We start from the raw sequence: 12,080 nt of genomic DNA on the forward strand, positions 1-12,080 counted from the left end.
TGTATAGCCCTGCCTCTTACAGATTGAGTATATTTACAAAAATCAGTGCTCAATTTGTTAACAAAACAAAGTGCAGGGGCCCAACACTTTTCTTAGAAGCAAACCACTCATGCTACTGAATTCTGCGGTTGCCGAGTACCAAGGCTATCTAGTTCCACATTACAAATCTTTCTTCTATCATCCTACACTGCCTGTCTTTTCATTTACACTTACAGCTTCTTTTTCATTCTCATTTTGTTCCTACGTCACAGGTTTTCTGTCTTTCTCTTTATCCTTCTTTCTCCCTTTTGTGTCTTTTTCCCACTGGATCAAAGTCTTATAATGAAAAATAAATGCCTCAACCCAAAAATGAGTGCTGGCAAACCGTGACTTGCTAAAGCAAAAAAAAAGAGATGGAATGAGTATGAGAATTAATCTCAGTTATTGGTAATCACGTGGGCCACATTTTAGCCCCTCATTTTCACCTACAATAAACACCTTATGCAAATCACTTCTGGTCCCGCTCCTGAACAAATAATAGAGCCCATATTGCTAGGTCCACTCCAGACAGGAACATAAATAACACCTGGACTGCTTTTACCTACTTAGGTTACATCATTGAGGTATAGTTAGGTACGGTGGTAGATTCAGCACATGACTCTCATTAGGGCATACCTGTCACACTCAAGGCATTAACTGCAAGAAGAGCAATGTGATGGAAGGAAGACTTAAACTAATTTCAGCCACTGGCAATCCCTTGGCACCACCATCCTAACCCTCATTTTTTCCCCACTATGCCACAAAAGGGAGAGACCTGCAATATGAAAATCTGTGTTTGTCCTGCTTCAATAGGAAATGTCAAGCCCAAACTTCCAGCCCAGATCCCCCCCAGAAAGAAACACAAGCACCCCAGAACAGTTTGACCCATTTAAGTTTCATCAATAAAATGTAGCTTGAGTCCTGTGGCTCAGTGACTATGCAACCCATTTGTGGGCATACCCATTGTACCCCTTGTACTCTGGATGACTACAAAAAAAAACCAAGGTAACAGAAGGAATGCTTGAATTAATCTGTCACTTGTGATCACTTGAGGTTGATTCCAGACCATCATTTTTCACCTGCTATGTCACTCAAGGCTAAGACCTGCTATATGCAATAAATCTTTGCCCTGCTTCAGCAGGAACAGTCCAGGGAAGGGTACATACTCAACTTAGGTTGTATCACTAAAAATTGAGTCCTGTGGCCTAGTGAGCACAGGGCCCAATTCTAGGAATACCCATCACACTTAGGGCATCTACTGAAACAATCAAGTTACTGGAAAGAAAACCTTATCAATCTCAGCCACTGGTCACATTCCAGACCATTGTTCTACACCCACTATGCCATTCTTAAAAGAGTTCTGTCATATCCAAACCAGTCAGTTCCTGCATCAACATGGTACTTTATTTTATTGTTTTCATCCTAAGCCATAACAAATATAAAAACAGAAACAGACCCGAGTTACAAACATAACTGCATATCATAACATTATAAACAATCCCCAATTACATAATAACATAATAGATTTTCTCCAGTGGAATGGGATTAATAAAAAATACCCACTCTTAACACAGTACATTAATTATCTATAATAAATATATAAAAATATTTCAGATAAAAAAAATCAAAATATCTTTCACTTCCCAAGACCTATAAAATATAGAAGGCCTTACGATATTGTAGAATCTATGCCACAAAACACGTATGTATGTGGCTACTGAATTGTAATTCACTGGGTCATCAGATGTATAGCAAGGTACAAGTGCATACCATACTTTTTTCACATGAAGAGATTTGAAAAGGGATAACAACCACTTGTTTCCCACTGTGACTGTCTTAGAACAAAGGAGCATGAAGAGAAAAATTGTAGTCATATCCTGTAGGTACAATAAACTACAATCATAAAGATTATTTTTAGGTACAACCATGTCCCATGTTGTTCAGTAGTCATTCGTTGAGAGTGTGCTAAACCACATTTTAAGATATAGAGGGGCAAATGTACAAGCTCCTATCGCCATAGGCAAGTCACTTTTTGTGACGTTTCCATGGCGATATGGGCTTCGCCTTATTTACAAGGCAGCGTTAAGCCACTTATTGTGGCGTAATGCTGTCTTGTGATTAAGGCACCTTTTCACGCTATGCTTAGGGTGAAAGGGGTGGGCAGTGGTTGTTGCGGTGGGCGTTTTACTGCAACATTCATTGATTTTGATGTTGCCCCTTATTTATGAGGGCAGCTTAAATAGGAGGCAGCACCAAAATTAAGACCAATAAAAACCTGGTCTTAACTTGGTGAAATAAAGAGAAATACTTTATTTCTCCTTGTTTAGCCTTGGATGTTTTATGTTCAGGAATGTGACTCTTCCTGCACATAAACGATCTTCAAAGAAATTAAATTTTGTAACTTCCATGTGTGCTGCATTAAGCAGCACACATAGAAGTGACCAAACAGCTTTTCAAGTTTGTTCATGAGCAGGAAGGGGGACCTTCCTGTTCATAAACAATCTTACCCTGCACGCAGACATCCTTGCACTGTGGTGCAAAGGTGCCTGCATTGGCGATATACTGCGAAGTGTAGTGCCAGAACAGGGGAAAACGCAGGGCTGCAACATACTCTTGTGAATATGGTGCAGCCCTGCATTTCTGAAGTGGTGGAGCGTGTCGTTTAGCCAAGGAGGCTAACAACACGCTCGGCCACTTCTGTTGTAAATATCCCCCAGAATGCGCTATGCCTCAGGATTAACTCAATATAAATATTTCTTAAAAGCTCGTTATGTTTTAGATAATTTGATACAGTGAAATGGTCAGGAGGAGCCCAATGAGTTTGTTGGTCGAGAATTCTTCTTTGATAGAGGTGGCTGTGTCAGGTCTGACTGAGGCAGGATTTTCCCATAAGAGGCCCTACCCCATGTTCATTGGATTTATTTTAACATGTGAGGCCTGTTGATTTTGAGCCACCACACTGTGTGACATTACCGCCCACATAGACGTTACATTAATATCTGCTTTTTGGTTCCTGTTAAGCCTCACCCAATATAATCTTGATGAAAAGACAATAAAGTCGGAAGTAGGTTTTATGCCTAGTTCAAATGTAAGGACATCAATGGGTTACTTGGTGGCAGGGGAGATAAAAAATAAAATCATTTTCAACTACTTGAAACTTCATTGTTTTTGCACAATCACAGATTTCAGTGCCATCAATGGTAACAGCAATAGCTTTTCACCAATAGATTTGCAAAATTATGCCAACTGATTAGCTACCTAACATGTGCTTGCATCTAAGTGCTACATTGACAGTTAGACGTAGTAAGCCCGCCACTTGATTGATGCGAGTGGACCAATTTCTGTGATAACACGCTACAAAAATGGAAGTGAAATAAGCTCCTTTATAATGCGACTAAGCACTTTGCATCTTCAAAGCAGCTGAGTTCTCCAACTGGTATTTCTCACATTCTAACTTTACCTTTCCACGTTCTACTGATATCATTACTACCATTACATCACCTCTACACGTCTCCCCCCTTTTAAACAAAAATAAAATCCATTATATAAGTACATTGAAAAAGTACAATCACTTCATTGATACATTTGAAATAGTGAAATTCACCATGTAGCCTATGGGTAAAAAAACAGGTATGCAATCGAGCTTAATTGATTAATCCCAAAGATGATCACCTAACTTCATGGGACGCTTAAGTCATCTCTTTGGTCAGTTAGTCAATTCATCAGTGGAAGGCACAAGAATTAAATTTAAATCAATTTCACTATCTTCTTGTCCCAGGTTATCCTTACCATCTCTTGACTGATCATCCATTTGTCTACCCATCTGTGCTTTTTCATTGTTCACAACACTCTCTTGGTGCTCTGTAGAAACAATGTCTTCTTCCAGATTGTGTGCCCTACCATTTTCTTTCTCTGACATTACCACTCAGAAAACACAGCAACTCTCTTTAAATTCCACACCTTATCATCTTCTAATCTGACCACATTATTTCATACTTGTTTATTGTTTTTAGGTTCAAAGTAAGAACTAGCTCTCTTGGAAACAATGCCTGGTTTCTTAATTCTAACCCACTTTCCAACCTTTAACTTGCTGTGTTTAACCCCATCTTTCCTTTTGTAGAATGTTTTGTATTCTTCTTGCGTGTTTATTTTTTTTCCTCTGACCTTTCTCATAAACCAGGTCACACTCGTAAGAGTTGTAACCACCCTGGGTCAAACTCTGATCTAGGTTTCCTTGCTCCCATTAATTCAAATGGGAAAACCCTGGGCATGCCACTTCTGTTGATCTTATTTTATTAATACAAAGCCTATGAGGGTTAACCAACAATCTGAACCCAATTCCTGGTACAACGAGCAATGTAGGTCTACTCATAAAGCCCTTTTGACCGCTATCAAATCTAGGAATCACCCTATAATTAAACAGGCCCGGATTCTGTATAAATCCACCTTAAGGCATGCTAAAAGAGAGTGGGATGAGGAACGTTGGAAGGACCTGCTGAAAGCATGTAAAGGCAGGAATATGACCCAATTTTGGGATTTAATAAAGTGGGGGAATGGGTATAGGTCGATAATCCCTAATAATAATGTGGACCCCCACCATTGGGTTGCCCACTTGGAAGCCCAATACCAGCAGGGCTCGGAGAGGGTGTCCTCTGTTCCATCCATATCCATAGACGCTCCTTTACGGTTTAGTACCAAGGAGGTTGAGGTGGTCCTGAAGAATATCCCGAGTGGTAAGGCACCCGGTCCTGACTGTATTCCAGCTGACCTATTTAGGCAGGATGGTGATCTTTGGGTCCCCTATATAACGAATCTGATGAACTCATTGGCGGGGGGAACTTCATTCCCCAATTCTTGGTCCGGTGCGGAAATAATCCCGATTTTTAAAAAGGGGGATCGCTCCGCACCGGGCAATTATAGGCCAATCAGCCTTATTGATGCCTTACAAAAGATCATTGCCCGTGTCATCCTAGGAAGGATCCAACGTTGGATGGATGAAAAGCATATATTATCTAATCTTCAAGTAGGGTTTCGGGCTCACATGGGAACACTGGATCAGGTTTTTAGGTTCGTCCTACTTTATTGGAAGGAGGTCCTTTTGGGTAAGGGGCTAATTTTTGCAGCATTTGTGGACCTAAAATCCGCATTTGATCTTGTCCCCAGATCTAAACTTTGGGATGTTTTATTAGGGTTAGGGATGCCTACGGAACTAGTGGATTTCGTGATCAAGCTTCACAGCTCCAAATATGCTCAGGTTCATTGGGGGAAACCAGGAGAGGTCACTGAAAGATTCAAAGTAGAGAAAGGAGTTCGCCAGGGGTGCGTCCTGGCCCCAACACTGTTTTCCCTGTTTATAAACGGGGTTGTACAGTACATTGACAACTACCCCACTGATGCTCCAAAGTTGGCTGGCCAAAGGGTGCCCCTGCTCATGTTCGCTGATGATACCCTGATATTATCTAAAACGCGGCAGGGTTTGCAGCGGGCCCTATTTCGCTTTGAGGCCTTTTGCAGCGAACATGAGCTAGAGGTTAATGTGGAGAAAACAAAATTCATGGTACTCCACGGGGCAGGTACTGTTTCGGCAAAAGTTTTTATGTGTGGGAAGCTCTTGGAGCAGGCTAAAGCCTTTACTTACCTAGGCATTACCCTTGGCGAAAAGTTGAGCTGGACTCCTCAGGTGAAGCTCCTAGCATTGAAATACTCACAGCTAGCAGGAGCCCTTTTAAGGGAGCATAGGCTCTCTCAAACTAAGCCAGTGGCTCCAGCTGTTAAGTTGTACTCCCTGAAAATAGTCCCTGCTATTTTATATGGTGCTGAGATCTGGGGTTGTAGTAATCTGTCCGACTTAGTCTTGGCCCAAAATAAATTTTTAAGATCAATTGTGGGCCTCCCAAGGTCGATTCCACGAATCCCTCTTCTGTTCTATCTTGGTTGCAATCCCATTGAGGATATTGCACAGCTTAGAATGTTGTTCTTCTGGAGAAGGCTATGGTCTACCCCCGAATTACATCCATTCGCAAAGGCCCTGCTTGAAGTAAGGGGGTTGGACCATTCAAACAAGATCATATATCAAAATTATCAAAACCCTACTTATTGATATGGGAATGAGGGATTTGTGGGTATCCCCGGAAGCGGCTGTTTTCCCAACTAAAACAGAATTTAGAGTGGCATACTGGAGCTTAGTAAAACTTAGGAGATACTCTACTCTGTTAGGCTCTCCATTGACTAGAGACTTCTGGGACTTTAAAGATGAACCATTCCTCGAATCTTATTGGGACTTAATTACTAAACCTAGAGACCGCAGGTTGTACCATCAATTCCGGGTAGAAACGCTCCCACTTAGGGAATTTACCAGCAAATGGAAAACTGGTAAGAGAGATAGGTGTCCATTTTGTCCTAATTGTATAGAAAATGTAAGCCACTTCCGCTATGTTTGTCCAGCCTATCATTGAGCTAGGAGCATGTGGCTCAAACCCCTGAGCAGAACTCTTGGTACGACATCTGCTCTGACTGCCAAAAGGTTACTGAAAAATGGTGAAAACAAAATAATTATTATAGGTGTAGCCAAATTCCTTAGCTGGTCTTGGGCTATTCGCGAAAGAAATGGCGGACTATAGTAGCTTGTTAATTTTTATCCTTTTTGTTTTTTAAAAGAAATTTTAATGGATATTTTAAAATTTTTAATGTATTGTATTGGTTGTGTAAAACCTTTATATTCTGTGATATCCAATTTATGGTCGTGGTATTTCACACTGTTTTATCTGTATATATATGTCTTTTAAGATGAATAATCGTAATAAAGACGTCTTTGAATTGAAAAAAAATATATATATATATCCAAAGAGTTTTATACACTTGCGTTACCCAACAGGAATTGTTTTTTAATGCTAACTGAATGGCCCCATTGAGAACTCTATTAAAGTGTTCTACCATTCCATTGCCACTTGGATTGTAAAGGGATGTTGGCCTGTGGCAAACCCCACATTTCTAAAAATCTTTCATAGCTTTCCCTGAGACAAATTGTACTTCTTTGTCATTCAGTAAAATGCTGGGCATTCCTTCATTCTGGAAAACCTAGTCTATGAACTCTAGTATTGTATCTATATTTATTTAATAATAATTTTGATCAATACTGCAATATATTTTTGTGTATTCCCAAATAAACCCCATAATATCAACTGCCATTTTTTCTTAAGGAGTTTTCTGGCAGCCAAATTTATAGGTTGACATATGTACATGACAGTCTCTGACTTCCCTTTCTTCATTATGAATACCTCACCACTAATATAAACTTTTCATTTTCAATGTAGTTTTTATTATACATAGGTGCCCTCAATGCACACACATTTTTTTCCCCCAAAAGCAGAAGGAGGAATTATCTTTACCCCTCCGAGAATCCTTCCACAATTACTAGTTCACTGCATACCTCCCAGAATGCTATAAGGTCTCCCATAACACTTTTATTGGGCCATACCTCCTTCATAAAGTCAATATTGTTTTTTTAATTTTTGATCTTTCTCTCACTCTGCTTGCCATTCCACTAGATTTAATCAGTGTTCCCCTTTTTGAACCACCCACACAATTGTTTTACTTTCCAAAATATCCTCTTGATTTTCGAGTAATATGGTGGACATCCTAAATAAAAAATCTGCAACTGCATTCTTCTTTCCAGATAATTCTTATCTTTGTATACAAAGTCTAACAAGCACATGGAGAACTAGGCTAACCTAGATGATATGCTTGGCCTACCCACGGTGGTCAAAAGTTTCCCTAATCGTTTATGTTCACACCTAACAATCACCTAATTTCCCCTTACAAATGAGCAAAAATGTTCCAAAGCCCATACCCAGGCCAGTGCTTCTCTCTCTATTACGACATAGTTCTATTCTAGAGGTGATAATGTTGGTAAAGCAAACACAATAATCATTTCAACTCCTGCACTATTGAGCAACGAACGCTATGTATTTCATGCTCTCGTTGTGAAGAGGTATTTGGTGGTAAGATAGATTCAAGGTGGAAAATACTCTTTTACCTTTTTTCATAGTTAGCGATTAATTACTCCTGGGTAAAGGGAACTGATCTACAACAATGTTATCATTTAGATCACATAGACCAATGCACAGTCTCACTCAATGATTCCAGCATCCAATAATTGTGTTAACCCTCGTTGACTTCACCCCTGACTGCCATTGTTACATTACTTGCTTTACGGGCTTTAGAAATAGCTTTGCCTTTGAGAATTATTTTGTGCATAGAACACATTGGCAAATTTCTTCAACATTGACTTTCCCATTACTTTTCCTTCATCCACAACTCAAACCTGTTCTTTACTATTGAGGCGTAATATTACATGAAAATTCTTTTGACCCAACCACCCAATGACTGACGGACCTTTATTTGCTGCATACAATAATCCACAAGCCTTGAATCTGAAAATCAATCTCCTGTATTAATCATGTCAAAAGTATCACCTGTGTAACTTTCTGGTGCAATACTAGAAATCTCCAGAAAGGATCCTAATTTATATTCAAAAGTATTCTTCCATACGTTTTAGTTTACAGTAGTGTAGTGTGAATCTGAATCTGCTGCTTTATGTATACTTATGACCCCAACTTCATGAAACATATAGGTTTTTTTTTTTTCATCTGATATATTTAAAATGGCTTTTTTCTAACATTCAAGAGGCTCTCACTATCCTCTTCACTAGACATACTAGTACCCTTCACATTAGTACCTTCTTTCTCAAAACATTTTACTATATCACATTTCTCTTTTTTCATCTTGCAGACATGGACATAGTGGCCAATTTTTCCACATGTACTACATTTTTGTTTTAATTCAAGACAGTTTTTACTATTTACCAAGTGCGACATAATATCACACCTGTAAAAGTTTACTTTATCATTAAATATGTGAGATTTGTCCCTTTTATATGTCTTGTTCCCAGTTTTGTCAATGGTAACTTTGGCTACTATCTCAGATTCAGGTTCAGTAATTTTCTTTTTGGTTTTAGCACACCTTCCTGACATGTCTGCTTTATGTACTATATCCAATACATCTTTTAACTCTGCATCACCATTAATGCACAACCTTTCATGTAGTGCGGAATCATGCACATGCATTACTACTTGATCTGGTATCAATTCTTCAAATAGACTTCCGAACCTGCAATCAAATGATAATTTCCTCAATGTTGTGACATATTCATTGATAGATTCTTCCTTGTGTTGCTACCTGTGAACTAATTTGTATCTGGTGAAACCTATACACACCTTAGGTGAAAAATACTTGTCCAATTGTGTTATTTCTTCAACATACACCTTACCACCCCCCATCATCATTTCCCTATGAGGGTGTCAATAAAATCTTAATCCTTCAGGACCCAATGAATGTGGTAATACACTTTTTCTTCTTTCAGAATGCAGTTTGTCCTCAAAATCAATAGTCTCAATGTAGTTTAAAAAATACTTCTTCCATTTTAGCCATGGTACAGGACTGCGCAAAAATTCTTAAGGAAGGTTCACTATAATATTACTCATGTTAACCCCTTCACTGCTAGGCGTCCCCCCACCGTGCTAAGTCTTTTTTGGCTATATGGGATAGTTTGCGCTTCGGTCCCTGTAACTTTTTGACCACATAAGATATCCATGCCACATTTGTGTCCTTTTCTGCGAACATCATTGGGCATTTAAATTGTACCCAGGGTTTGTTCATTTCCCTGGAGGAGACCCAGAAATTAGACAAAATACAGCTAAATTGTGTTTTTTCTTTTGCAAAATGGGAAAAAACGTGCTGCAGAAGAAAGCATATGTTTTTTCCTGCAAGTGGCATCAATAACAGGTTTGTGGTGCTGAAATCACCATTTTCCCAGCTTTCAGGGACTGACAGACTTTTTTCAGAGAACCAACCTTTTCCACACAGTTTTGGCATTTTACTGGGACTTAGCCTATTTTCTCTATTTTTTGTGCTTTCAACCTCCTTCTAGTTAGTGGTAGAAATGGGTATTAAAGCAATAATGTATCCTGGAAAGCTATATATTTTAAGAAAAGTAGACAAAATTCTGAATTAAGCATGGGGTCATTTGTGTTGATCCCTCCAGGTTTTTCTTATAGAAACTAACAGCTGAAAATCGGAAAAATTGAAAATGAGTTGTGTCAACATTTTCACCTGAAACTTCTTCCAACCATTACAGATATTTGAAAGCATTATACCGTTACATCTGCTAGACCATTCTGGTTGTGAAGATATAGAGGACTTGTAGGAAACAGCCCAAAACTCAACGTGGACACACCACATTTTTTCAGTGAAAACTAACCCTTTTTTGCTAAGTGCCTAGCTGTGGATTCTGAACCCTAGCAATGCCGGCACCTAGGAAAACCTAGCAAACCTACACATTTTTGAAAATTAGACACCAAGGGGAATTCAGGATAGGGTGACTTGTGTGGCTCTCACCAGGTTCTGTTACCCAGAATCCCTTGCAAACCTAAAAATCTGTAAAACAACCCCACATTTTTTTCATATTTCTGTGATGGAAAGTTCTGGAATCTGCGTGGATCCACAACCTTCATCCCACCCCGTATTCTGCAAAGTCTTCCGATAAAAATAGTACCTCACTTGTGTGGGTAGACTTAGTGCCCACGTCATGAAACTGCGCAAAACGCAACATGGACACACCACATTTTTACAGTGAAAACGGACCATTTTTTTGCTAAGTGCCTAGCTGTGGATTTTGAACCCTAGCAAGGACGACACCTAGGGAAACCTAGCAAACCTATACATTTTTGAAAATTAGACACCAAGGGAAATCCAGGATGGGGTGACTTGTATTACTCTCACAAGGTTCTGTTACACAGAATACATTGTAAACCTCAAACTTTGTCAAACAAAACACATTTTTCTCACATTTCTGTGATGGAAAGTTATGGAATCTGCGTGGATCCACACAATTCCACCCACCCAGCATTCCCCAAAGTCTTTCGATAAAAATGGTACTTCACTTGTGTGGGTAGGCCTAGTGCCCACGACAGGAAACGGCCCAAACCGCAACTTGGTCACGCCACATTTTTGCATTGAAAACTGACCCCTTTTGTTAAGTGCCTAGCTATAGATTTTGAACTCTAGCTCTGCTGGCACATAAGGAAACCTAGCAAACCTTTACATTTTGAAAACTAGACACCCAGGGGAAACCAGGATGGGGTCACTTGTGTGGCTTACACCAGGTTCTGTTACACAGAATCCCTTGCAAACCTCCAACTTAGTAAAAAGAAACCACATTTTCCTCACATTTCTGTGATGGAAAGTTCTGGAATCTGTGTGGATTCATAAAATGCGACCCACCCTGCATTGCCCAAAGTCTTCCGGTAAAAATTGTACCTCACTTGTGTGGGTAGGCCTAGTGCCCACGACAGGAAATGGCCCAGAAAGCAACGAGGAAATACCACATTTATACAGTGAGAACTGACCCTTTTTGCAAAGTGCCTAGCTGTAGATTTTGAACCCTAGCTCTGCTGGCACCTAAGGAAACCTAGCAAACCTGTACATTTGCGAAAACTAGACACCCAGGGGAATCCAGGATGGGGTGACTTGTGTGGCTCTAATCAGGTTCTGTTACACAGAATCCCTTGCAAACCTCAAACTTTGTAAAACAAAAACACATTTCCCCCCACATTTCTGTGATGGAAAGTTCTGGAACCTGCGTTGGTCCACAAACTTCCACCCACCGAGCATTCTCCAAAATCTCCAGATAAAAATGTTATGTCACTCGTGTGGGTGGGTCAAGTACCTGCGACAGGCAAGGCCCAACACATATTAAGGATACATCGAAATTACCTATTACAAAACGACCTGGTTTTGCAAGAGGGGGCACTTGAGTTTTTGGCCCTGGGCCCAGCGGCCATCTAGTGAATCCTACCAAACCTACACATTTCTGAAAATAAGACACCCTGGGGAGTCCAGTAAGCATGGCTTCTGTGGATCCCCCAGCGTTTTCTACCCAGAATCCCCTGCATTCTCCAAATCTAGCTGACAAAAATCAAATTTTCCTCACTTTTCTGTGTGGC

Source organism: Triturus cristatus, chromosome 8, assembly GCF_964204655.1.
Source record: "Triturus cristatus chromosome 8, aTriCri1.1, whole genome shotgun sequence".
Classification (NCBI taxonomy): Eukaryota; Metazoa; Chordata; class Amphibia; order Caudata; family Salamandridae; genus Triturus; species Triturus cristatus.